At 56.0% G+C, this 12,439-nt stretch overlaps 1 protein-coding gene across 1 annotated transcript in view; it reads left to right on the top strand.

Annotated features, from left to right (window-relative positions):
• The window catches only part of FAIM2 (Fas apoptotic inhibitory molecule 2), an 83,987-nt gene that overhangs the window by 69,263 nt on the left and 2,285 nt on the right, over positions 1-12,439 (top strand). The window lies entirely within an intron of this gene.

The raw sequence follows: 12,439 nt of genomic DNA, 5'->3' as shown, positions 1-12,439 counted from the left end.
GTTATTAATTCATCTGCTCTGGCAGCACCAGAGACCCTCAAAACCTCTGCACCCGAGGCAGATTTCAGGTGCCCGAGTCCATCTTTGACTGCCCCAAAAGCAGTCAAATTCCCCAAAAGCCCTATAAAAGCTGGAGGTACAAAACCCCTCTGAACTGTGATGAGTTCTGGTGTCCCACCCTTCAATCCCTGTTTGGTACGAACCCACCCTGGACGTGGTGTCCTGCTCTGGCTCCGTTTCTCCTGGGAAAGCAGAGCTCCCATCTGTGCCTTGCTTTGTGGCATCCTTGGGAAGGGGGACGGTCTTCCCTGGCCATCCCAGTTTCCATTTTGTGGGAAAGCTGCTGCTTTGCTGCTCTGGGTCTGCTCCACGCTGGAGTTTCCTTTTCAAGGGAGGTGAGGGAAGGTGAGGTTGGATCTCTGCCCTGACAAGAATTGTCTGCTGAGGAGCAGCTGTAGTTTGGGAAGGACTTCCCAGGGAAGGGGACCCATTCCAGCAGGGTTGACCTTTCCTTCAGGTGGAATTCCAATACGTTGCCAGGAACGAGGGCTTTTCCCCTGTCCACCTTCCCAAAACACCCTCTCCAGGGAAAATGCATTTGAACACCAGGCCACTCCCTCAGTGGGTCCTTGGGAGGACTTCTCATGGTAATCCTGATGGTTTCTTTCAACGATTAAGCTGAAATTCCTGGCTGGGAGTAGCCATGGCTCGTGGCTCCTGCTCTGTGGGTGACATGATCCCTTCCTGGTGGGCTTCTCTGAAGGCTCCAGGCACAAATGGGATCCCAGTGGGCACCAGGTCAGGGGTCACCCCGGCCTTGGGGCTGCTGGAGGTGCTGAGAGCACTCGGGACAGCCCTGGGAAAGCTGGATCCCTGTGAGGGAAGGTGGAATGAGGGCACTTTGGTGCAGTAGAGCCTGGGAACAGTGTCTGCTCTGATCCTGGTGGGATCTTTCATGATCCCAGGTCATCCCACCTGTCTGAGCACCAATCCCTGCTCCTTTCTCCTCCAAGGATCAATTCTTTCCCTCATCTTTTTTCTGCCATGAAATGAAGTTTCCAAACCTAGGTCCAGCTCATGGGAACATCAGCTTTGGCTCCAAGAGCATCTCCCAGTGCACGGTGGCCCAGGAAGCCTCTCCAGGTGATTGGATCCAAACGGATCTTGATGCCTTTTGGTTCCCAGTTCCTGCACAGCATTGTGTCCTGTGTCCCACATCCTCCCCATCCCTGGAAGCGTCCAAGGATAGGACTTGGAGCACCATGAACTAGTGGAAGGGGGTGGAATGGGATGAGCTTTGAGGTCCCTTCCCACCCAAACCATTCCATAATTCCATGATTAGATCCTGGAGATGGGCCCAAAATCCCTCTGCCACAGAAGGGTGCAGAAGGATGATGGTTCAGGATGAAAACTGCCTTTAATTCTTGGACAAGCAGCATGGAACCCTGTTTTTCACTGGGATCACTGGAGCCACTCCGCTCTGAGATGGATGAGGGTTTTCCAAGCGCTGTGTCCTTCCAGCAGGATGGGTTTGACTTGCAGGTGACATGGGGTGTGTTGGAAGAGGATTCAGCCTCCCCTTTCAAGGCTGAAGCTCCTGTTGGCCCACCTGGCGAGCAGAGGGCCCAGGGGAGTCCCGTGGAGGGGGGACACTCTGGGGGACCCTGGTTTCTGTGCCTGTGGTGCTGCTCCTGGGCATTTTTGGTGTTTGTAGGGAAGGATCCTGTGGCTCCTCCCTCCCGAAGAAGGGAGGACCTGTCCCCAGCTCAGCATCTGCCCCTCGTTCCTGCCCCTCGTTCCTGCCCTCGTTCCTGCCCCTCGTTCCTGCCCCTCGTTCCTGCCCCTCGTTCCTGCCCCTGCTGCCCTCCCTGCCCCGGGAGAGGCTGGGCTGACTCAGGCAGGTCCTGCCCTTCCTGATGTTCTCGGTGCTCCTCCTTGGCCAGGTATTTGGTTCCGTTTGGGATGGGCTGCTCCCCAAACCAGGGTTTTTCAGCCTTTCACAGCTCCCTGTGCACTCACAGCCTGGCGAGGTGAATCCTGCCGTGGTTGGATGCGGAATGAGCCCAGGATCTCCCACTCTGGATGTGTCACTCTGTGTGGTTTTTGGGGGGCTGAGGCTTGGGGCTGGGCACAGGGAGATTTAAACCCTCACAGGGAGCCTTGAAGGTGCTTCAACCCCCCTGGACAGACCTGGGAAATCTGTAACCCTTCCCTGGATGCTGCTGGGGGTTATTGCCAGCACCTGGAACTCCCAGGATTATTGGCTCAATATGTTCAGGCAGCGTGGAATCATTTCTTTATCAAGGCTCCCCAAGTAATTGGTGTTTATTAATGAGGAATAAACTGGGAATCAGCCCCGAGGGATCTGAGTGAGGAGGGAGAGCAGGACTGGTGGAGCTCTGGAGGGAGTGAGAGGGTGAGCAGGAGCCAGGTGAGGGAGCTGCCCCTGGAATGGGAATTGCCCCTGGAGTGGGAGCTGTGTCGGGCTGGTCACGCACAGCTGGGAATGGCCAGTGCTGTGGCTACAACAGGACAGGGAATGGCCAGTGCTGTGGCCACAGGTGGGACAGGGAATGGCCGGTGCTGTGACTGCAACAGGACAGGGAATGGCCAGTGCTGTGGCCATAAAAGGACAGGGAATGGCCAGTGCTGTGGCCACAGGTGGTATGTGGAATACTCAGTGCTGTGGCCACATCGGGACAGGGCTGAGCAGCTCCTGGTTCTGCTGCTGGAGCCTCCCGGAGGTCAGCTCAGGTTTAGAGAAACAGAAGAAGGAGAGGGTTTATTTTGTGAAATGTGTGGTTTGGTTTGTTTTATTCAGTTGGGCTGGGCGGGGCAGGCGTTTCCTGCTCTGCCGGGGGCTGGGCTTGGAGGTTCCAGTTTGGGACTGGGCACTGCCCAGTTTGGGCTGGGGGCTTTGGGAGCCCCTTCCTTCAGCTCTGCTCTGTTCCCTTTGTGCAGGTCCCTCTGGGGAAGGGAAGGGGCCAGGCTGGGGACATGTCCAGGCCATGCCAGGGTGGGACAGAGGGGCTGAGAGAAGTCCATGGCCCTCGAGGGACAGTGCCAAGCCCCAGGTGGGCACAGAGGGGAACACTGCAGCCACAGGGGTGGGGGACACTGCAGGGATGCTGCAGGGACAGGAGGTGGGCACGGAGGGGACGCTGCAGCCCTTTCTCCCCTGCGCCATGCTGGGATCGGGCTGTGGGGGCTGGGAAGGGGAGAATTCGATGCCAGAGTGGGGGTATTTGTGTACCCCGGTTTGGGGGGTGGCTGGGGGGAGCTCTGCCACCTTCCCAGGCTCCTTTCCGTCCCTGCTCCATCTCTCACTTCACTATTCCTTCTCCTCGCCCTTCTTGTGTCCCATTCCCACTCCCACCTCCTCTTTTCCTTGCTTGCTGTGCCTGCCCAGAGCCGTCCACATCTCTTCCCTGCTTTCTCCTGGAATCCCAAGTCAGGGATTTCTTTGTGATTTCTGGGTGAAAGACGGGAGAAGCTGAAACTCAGCCCCGAGCAGGCGTCAGAGCGCAGGAATGTCCCGCGGGGCTGGGCTGGCCGGCCGGGACCTGCCCAGGGCACCTGCAGCTCCCAGCAGCGTTTGTTTCTCACTCAGCTGGGCTTTGGCTCACGGAGTTTCCAGGAAATTTCAGGTATTGAAAGAAAAAGCCCTAACAGGACTGAAGCCGGGGTGTGACATCACCCGTGCCTGCTGGGATCCTGCTGGCTCTGCAGAGGGGTTGGGTGCTCGCGGCTGTGCCGTGGGGTGGGGGAGTGGATCCAGCTCCGGGTGCTGGAAGTGCCCCAGAGCTGGATCAAACCCTGGAGTCCTGGGATGGGAAGGGACATTGAAGGCCATCCAGTGCCACCCCCTGCCGCAGGAGCAGCTCTGCAGGTGGGGTCTCACCTGACCGGGGCAGAGGGGCAGAACCCTCCTCCCCTGCTGCTGGGGGTGCTGAGGGGGCTCTGCTTCACCTCCAAACCCTGTTTTCTCACCTGAAATGACCCCAAAGCCCAGGAATGGTCTTCCCAGGGAAGCTGTGGCTGCCCCTGGGTCCCTGGCAGTGTCCAAGGCCAGGCTGGACGGGGCTTGGAGCAACCTGGGAGAGTGGGAGAGGTCCCCTGCCCATGGTAGGGGTGGCACTGGATGAACTTTAATGTCCCTGCCAACCCAAACCTTTCCACGAATCTCCAGCTGTTTCTGGTGTCCATCCTCTTCACTCTGGGCTGTACTGGGAGCCTGGAGGTTCCCAGTTCCCTCTGCAACAACCAGTCCTGTTACTTTGGCAGATGGCTTCTCCTTTCCCAAGATCCCGCTAATAAAAACGCAGGGATGAGAGGCACAGGGAGGATTCACAGCTTGGTGTTTCCCAATCCCCGCCGGAGTAAATGACTTCATTCCCTTCAACGGCACCCAGATCCAGCCCCGATCCCGACGGCCTCTTGTGTCACTTTAATGAGGCTTTTGTTTGCTCTGAGTGTCACTCCCAGGTGCTGGAGCACAAGGAGCTGCTGCTGTGGCTTCTGGCTCCTCTGGAGCTGTGGGAGGTTTGGGAGCCAGCTCCCTGTTTTGCAACAGGTTCTGTGCAGTAAATACACTGTGATCAGGGTTTGTTTGGGTTTTTTTGGGGGGATAAAAAAGGGCTTGTGACATCCCAGTGACAGCCAGATGAAGATGTTTGCAGCTGGGATTGCAGGAACATCCTTTTTACCCCTGTTTGGGGATTTGTGGTCAGAGAAATCCCAGCCTGCAGTGGCTCATCTCCCAAAATCTGTGCAGCAGCAGGAACTTTAGGGGTGGGGTATCTCTGGGTATGTTTTTTTCCCCTGTGAGGATTTGGGTTCATCCACAAGCTGGCAGCAGGGGATGGTGCCTCTGCAGGAGGCAGGAGCTGTGTGGGGACAAACTGAGGGACAATTTTTGGTGAGCTCAGGGTGGCAGCACCTCAGCTGGAGAACCAGGGCCTTGTGCCTGCAGTTTCCTGGGCCACATGCCCAAATCACCAGGAAAAAGGTCCATTTTTTCCCATTTTTTCCCATTTTTTTCCCATTTTTTCCCCATTTTTTCCCCATTTTTTCCCCATTTTTTCCCCATTTTTTTCCCATTTTTCCCCCATTTTCCCCCCATTTTCCCCCATTTTCTCCCCATTTTCCCCCATTTTCCCCCATTTTCCCCCATTTTCCCCCATTTTCCCCCCTTTTTCTCCCCTTTTTCTCCCTTTTTCTCCCCTTTTTCCCCCCTTTTTCCCCCCCTTTTTCCCCCCCTTTTTCCCCCCCTTTTTCCCCCCCCTTTTCCCCCCCCTTTTTCCCCCCCTTTTTCCCCCCTTTTTCCCCCCCTTTTCCCCCCCCTTTTCCCCCCCTTTTCCCCCCCTTTTCCCCCCCTTTTCCCCCCCTTTTTCCCCCCCTTTTTTCCCCCCTTTTTTCCCCCCTTTTTTCCCCCCTTTTTTTCCCCCCTTTTTTTCCCCCTTTTTTTCCCCCTTTTTTTCCCCCTTTTTTTCCCCCTTTTTTTCCCCTTTTTTTCCCCTTTTTTCCCCTTTTTTTCCCCTTTTTTTCCCCTTTTTTTCCCCTTTTTTCCCCTTTTTCCCCCTTTTTTTCCCCCTTTTTTCCCCCTTTTTTCCCCCTTTTTTCCCCCTTTTTTCCCCCTTTTTTCCCCCTTTTTTCCCCCTTTCTTCCCCTTTCTTCCCCTTTCTTCCCCTTTCTTCCCCTTTCTTCCCCTTTCTCCCCCCTTTTCCCCCCTTTTCCCCCCTTTTCCCCCCTTTTCCCCCCTTTTCCCCCCTTTTCCCCCCTTTTCCCCCCTTTTCCCCCCTTTTCCCCCCCTTTTCCCCCCCTTTTCCCCCCCTTTTCCCCCCTTTTCCCCCCCTTTTCCCCCCCTTTTCCCCCCTTTTCCCCCCCTTTTTTCCCCCTTTTTCCCCCTTTTCCCCCCTTTTTTCCCCCTTTTTTCCCCCTTTTTTCCCATTTTTTCCCATTTTTTTCCCATTTTTTTCCCATTTTTTTCCCATTTTTTTCCCATTTTTTCCCATTTTTTTCCCATTTTTTCCCCCATTTTTTTCCCCCATTTTTCCCCCTTTTTTCCCCCTTTTTTCCCCCTTTTTTCCCCCTTTTTTCCCCCTTTTTTCCCCCATTTTTCCCCCATTTTTCCCCCCATTTTTCCCCCCATTTTTCCCCCCATTTTTTTCCCATTTTTTTCCCATTTTTCCCCCATTTTTCCCCGGCCACTTATGGGAATTGGATCCATCTCCCACTTTTCCCCTTTCTGGTTGTGTAAAGCAGGTGTTTGGTATGGCCAAACGTCACCACGGCATCCCTGGGGTGCATTGTCCTGCTTCCTAAATCACGGAATCGTGGAATTCTTGTGGTTGGAAAGACCTCCAAGATCAGCCTTGGACCCGGTGCCCACAGACCCGTGTCCCCAAGTGCCACATCCCCTCTCTCTTTGAACACTTCCCGGGATGGGGCCTCCCCCACTGCCCGGGGCAGCTGTGCCAGGGCTGGAGAGCCTTTTCCATGGAGACATCTTCCCAGATCTCCATTGCTGTGGTGTAGGATGGAGAGGGGCCGAGCCCCAGCTCTGGAGCTCCTGCAGAGGGGCACTCTTGGGGCTGGTGGATTCCTGGAGCTTCCCCCAATCCCGGTGCAGCCGGGAGGGGAATCTGGCCCCGGGTCGGTGCCCTCGGTGGGTTTGGAGCCCGGGATGCAGGCTCAGGGCAGAGGCAGGAGCCTCCTGCTGCTCCTGGCCCGGGAGGCTGGGCTGACGTGGCCCGAGGCCAGTGGCTGTCCCCACGTGTGTGACGTGTGCCAGGGCCACCCTGTAATCCCTGTAAAGTCAGAGACCGGGGCTGAGTCATCCCGAATTTTAACTCCTGGGCTCAGATTCTGAGGCGCTGCGTCACACCCAGAGCGCTCAGGGAGCTCGTCCTGCCTTGGAGGGGCTGTTTCGCCCTGGTTTTTGGGTGGCAGAAGCTCTTCCCTGCGCTGAGGAGCTCTGGAGCCCACGGAGTGCAGAAAGGAAACATGCTCAGCGTGGAATTATGGGGTGGTTCAGGTGGGAAGGACACTAAAGGCCACCCAGTGCCACCCCTGCCATGGCAGGGACACCTCCCACTGTCCCAGGCTGCTCCAAGCCTGTCCAGCCCGGCTTGGGCACTGCCAGGGAAGGGGCATCCTGGAGAACTGTTCTTTTTCCTGGCAGCATTCTTCCCTGTCTGCTTTTCCTGCTGAGCCTCTCTCCTCCCGTGGGAGGTTGGGAAGTGCCACAGGTGGAGCCGGAGGCTGGAGCTGGATCTGGGATGCAGGTGGCTGTGGGTGTGAGGCCCTTGGGAGCTGGAGGAGGGTTCCAGGTGTGGCCCCTGCTCCATGGAACGCTGGACCTGCTCATCCCTCCCCTCCCAGGGCGGCATCGATGTCCTCGGCAGTGTGGGCGGGTCCAAGACAATTATCATTACAATTATAATTGTAATTATTGTTGTCAGCGCTGAGTGCATTGATTAGGAGGGGCCTCAGACAGACAGACAGACAGACGGGCCCCACCCTCTGCTCCATCAGCACCAGGGCTGGGCTGCAGCTCCAAGGCTGCAATCCTGCCCTTTGCTCCCACTGTCCTTCCTGGTTCCAGGTCTCCACCCCAGAGAAGACCAGAGCAAAGGAGGGAATGGCACCTTCCTTCTGGAAGCTTCCGACTGTCATCTTTGAGTTCAGTCTGGCCCTGGAGCAGCTCCTGCTGCTGAGATCAAATCCCTGACTCGGGTGACAGGTGGGAAGGCCGAAATCCCAGATCTGGGAGCTCGGTTCTCCCTGGTTCTGTCGGAGGAGAATCCCCTGCGAGCTGGGTTGGCCCCTCGCAGGCAGGGATAACTCAGGGGTTACAGCAGCCGTAAAATCCTTGTAAAACGTCCTTTGTTTGCTCTGCTCCCACCCCTCCAGTGCAGCCAGTGACTCACAGGGCGGAGGCGTCGCTCCTTCCCCCAGCCCCTCTGCTCTCCTGCTCCTTCTCCTGCCCCAACGTGGGCTCCGGGTTCTCAGCTTGGAGCTGGTTTGGGAAGGTCCTTCAGGCTCCTGTTGAGACCAGTCAAATCTCCTCTTAAATTCCTGAGGTGGCACATAGAAAACCTCTGAGGTGAACAAACCCTTGGTCATCCCTCATCCTCCTGGATACAGGGGTGCCGCCACTGGAATTCTGGCTGATCCTGCCCACCCTTTGGAGCAGGAGGACAGTTTGCCCTGAAAATGATGGCATTTTTCCAAGATTCCAAGGAATTTTTGGAGCCACATGTTGGTGGCTCCTCGGTGTTTGGGGAGTGAGGGAGATGACACCAGTTCTGCTCCTGCCTTTCCCATGTCTTTCCTGCAGGACAGTTTATCTCTGAGTTCCCTTTCCACGGGCAACAAATCCGTTTGATTTTGCCAAAGACCCTGGAATTCCCTCCTGGGGGCAGAGGGTGAGGAGCAGCTCCATCCATGGTGCTGGACTCTGTGGGAGATGTTGAGACCCGGGTCCTTGCCCACCATTCCCCCTGCCAAGGGCTGTTCGGTGGGATGGAATTGGGATGGAATTGGGATGGAATTGGGATGGCTGCTGATGGGAACTGAGCGCTCTGGGGGCAGTGAGACCCTTCCAGGATCCTTCCTGGATTCAGAAATGGGATCCACGGGTGGAAAGTGGCTTTGTGTCGGTGACTCTGCCCAAGGAGAGGAAAGAGGGCTTTGATAAGAGCATTTTTGGGATGACTCTGCTGGATCATCTCCCTCCTTGGTCTGTTTCTTGGACTGTTCCCTCTGACCTGGGCAGGACTCAGGCCCAGACACCTGCAATAACCCCGAGCTGTGTCCTCCTGGGTTTATTCCAGCTCCCATGAACTGGTGCTCCCTCGGAGTGACCTCACAGTTCCTATCTGCTCAGGAAAGGCCACCTGAGCTTGGAGCTAACGGGAGCAGGGATGTGGGAGGAGCTGCTGAGGCCGTGTGGGATCCCAGGAGGGACAAGTCCAGCCAGGGAGTGGTGGGGCCATGGGGCCATCAGGGGTGATCCAGGAGCATCCTCACCTTGGGAAGGCTACCTGGAGAAATACGGATGGAGAAAGGAGAATTTCCTAATGATTCTGTGTTTTGAGCCTGGATTGTGTCACCTCACAAAGACCCTGAGGGGCTGGGGTGAATTCGGAGAGGGGAACAGGGCTGGGGAAGGGGCTGGAGCAGCAGGGAAGGGTCTGGAGAACTCCTGTGGGACCCAGGGCACTCAGCCTGGAGAAGAGGAGGCTTGGGGGGGACCCTGTGGTTCTGCACAACTCCCTGCCAGGAGGGGACAGCCAGGGCAGCGTTGGGCTCTGCTCTCAGGAACAGGGACAGGAGGAGAGGGAATGGCCTCAGGCTGGGCTGGGGAGGGGCAGGGTGGACATCAGGAGGGATTTTCCCATGGGAAGAGGGGTTGGCCATTGGCAGGGGCTGCCCAGGGAGGTTTGGAGCGCCCATCCCTGGAGGTGTCCAAGGAAGGACTGGATGAGGCGCTCAGGGCTCTGGGCTGGGGACCAGGTGGGGATTGGGCACAGCTTGGACTCGATGGTCTGGGAGGGCTTTTCCCTCCTCGGGGATTCTGGGATTCCGTGTTTGAGCTCCAGGTGTCTGGAATCTGCTCTGTCCCTGGGAGGATTCGCAGTTTCCACCGGATCAGCCCCTGGAACCTGAGCAGACCAAAAGTCTCCAAAGTCAGATGGAATTTTGTAAGGAGAGAACAGGAGTTTTCCCTCCTCTCCTGAGATGTGCCTTTTCCAGAAAATCTGAGCCAAGCATTCCCAGCGCTGGCAGTTTCACCCAGCACTGAGAATTGAAGTTTTAATTTGTTTGTTTGTTTTTCCTTAAGGCTTTGGCTGTGGGAGGGACTCTCAACTTTCATGTCAAAATTATCCAGGTGATGATGATTATCCATAATTATAACTATATTTATCCGTATTCCTTCAGGTTTTCTTGTAATCACAAGGTCTTGTAATTCGGGGGAAAGGGGAAAAAACAGCTTTAGGCCCTTGTCCAGTGAGCTGGAGAGGGGGAAAGTGCATAGCTGGGATACTGGTGTTACTGGCCGGGGTCTGTATACAAATCCCAAACGGGACGGGACTGCTGAGGAAGGCGTCGCAAGCTGTTTATTTTCCAGCATCAGTCTCATGAGACGGTTACGACAACGGGAAGATGCCAGCAGCTCACGTCCTCCGCAGCAGCCAAAGAACTCCCTGTTACAACTCACTTCAAAGTTTTTTGGCCAATGACACAAAGCAGAAGCATAATGACAGTAGTTCTACCCAACCACGAGAAGCACACGTACCTCTGGTTAAAACAACGCTTGCTTCTTTCCAATACAATAACTGCTTGTAAGCATTAAGATACAGAGCACAAGGCTCCGTCATCAAGCTCAGACCTTCCTACTATCTGGCTAGATTTTCTTTCCTGTAGTTTCGGGAGTTATTCTGGCCAAGCGTTAATACACAGAGCATGGTTCTATTTGTCCTTCCATCCTACATCTCATCTAACTTTTCTGCGGACAAATCTTACGGCTGCTGCTCAGCTCTAACCGCAGTTCTGCTGTTGCTGAGGCCTGCCTGTTGCAGCTTTGCCAAAAGCCTCTGATTTTAAGGAATCCCACACCTGAGACACCTTCCCCATGTGTCAGGCCACAGTCCATGTCCCTGGGAAGGATCCCTGGGAAGGATCCCGGTCTGGGCTGGGTTTCCTGGTGTGTCCAGGAGCTCCTGGCAGTGGGCAGAGCAGTGGGAGTGGAAAAGCTCCTCTGCAAAGAGGGCAGGAGGAATGTGGGGCTCCATCCATGGCGGAAGGGCAGCCCCATTGCTGCACTGAGCACCTGGAAGGGGCTGGAGGGAGAGATTCCAGCAGGAGGAACTCCTTGGGAGGTCCAAGTTGTTCGTAGAATCATGGAAAAACCTGAGATAGAAGGGACCCATGAGAATCATAGATTCCAACTCCTGACTCTGCAAAGGACACCCCAAAATCCCCCCAATCCCAAAATCCCAATCCTGAGCGTGTTGTCCAAACTCTCCTGGAGCTCTGGCAGCCTCGGGGCCGTGACCATTCCTGGGGAGCCTGGGCAGTGCCAGCACCTCAGGGTGAGGAACCTTTTCCCAGTATCCAACCTGATCCGCAACTCCAGCTGCTCCCTGGGTCCTGTCCCTGCTCCCAGTTCCTGGCGGTGCTGGTGACTGGTTTTGTGCTGTATCCAAACATTTAGGATTTTGGCTGATAGCCCTTTTGGGTTGCAGCAAACAGGACAAGTGCGGGCGGCTCTGAGCTCCAAGAGCTGTTTTCCAGGGATGGATTTCATGGCCAGCAACTTCCAGGAGTGGCCAAGAGCCGAGCCAAGAGCTTCCCAGCCTCAGCAGGGTGGGCAGAGCCAGAGGAGAGGAGAAATGCAGCTCCTGGGGGGGAATTAGGAGCTTGTGGGAAACCTTGGGAACACAGAGCTGGCTCTGACACCCCAGGCAAGCTGAGACAGTGCCCTGGGCACCCCGAGGGGCCTTGGGGCTCATGGAGAATGAAGAATTAGTTAGGAAAATTTCCTCCCTGTGAGGGTGGGGAGGCCCTGGAATGGATTTCCCAGAGGAGCTGTGGCTGTCCCATCTCTGGCAGTGCCCAAGGCCAGGTTGGACAGGGCTTGGAGCAGCCTGGGAGAGCGGGAGGTGTCCCTGTCCATGGCAGGAGGTGTCACTGGATGAGCTTTAAGGACCTTTCCCACCTGAACCATTCTATGATTCCATGATCCCGTGATTCTATTCCTACTGGTCCCTGTGATAATTCATATTTGGGTTTTGCTGTGTTGCAGCAGGAGGAATGCCTGGATGAGGAATGCCTGGATGAGGAATGCCTGGATGAGGAGTTCCTGGAAGCCTTGGAGCTGTTTGGGTGAGCCCAGACCTGGCCACCCCTGGCAGAGCCCTGATTGTCCCGGTGCAGGGCTGGAGAAGTGGGGAGTAAAATGCACTTTCCATGTGTAAATCCATGTGAAGCTGCAGCCTGGACAATCCACTGGCCTCTGCCAAAGGCTGTGGAGCAGGGAGAGGCCGTGGTAGGGAATTCGGGTCCTTGGAAAAGCCACTTCATGGAACGTGGGGATTTTGGCCCATTCCGTTTGTGTGGGATTGAGCTCGGAGGGTGTGACTGGGATGGTGGAAGGTGTTCCTGTCCAGGCCAGGGGATTGCACTGCATAAAGCCTAAGGTCCCTTCCAACCCAAACCATTCCATGATTCCCCAGTGCGGGAATCCCGTCAGGCTCACAGGAATCACTGCAGTGCTTGGGCAGGGGCAGAAAATGAAAGCAGGCACCATTTAAAGGACATCCAACGGACGCAGGGCCCCCAGCGCTGCCGGGAGGGAGGCACCAACCTTTGGAACCGGCGATCCCTGCGGATCAGCAGCTGTTGCCAGGCTGGAAAGGGCACTCCCTAACCA

This window comes from Motacilla alba, chromosome 29 (assembly GCF_015832195.1).
Source record: "Motacilla alba alba isolate MOTALB_02 chromosome 29, Motacilla_alba_V1.0_pri, whole genome shotgun sequence".
Lineage (NCBI taxonomy): Eukaryota > Metazoa > Chordata > Aves > Passeriformes > Motacillidae > Motacilla > Motacilla alba.
This window is presented reverse-complemented; position numbering and strand designations above follow the sequence as displayed.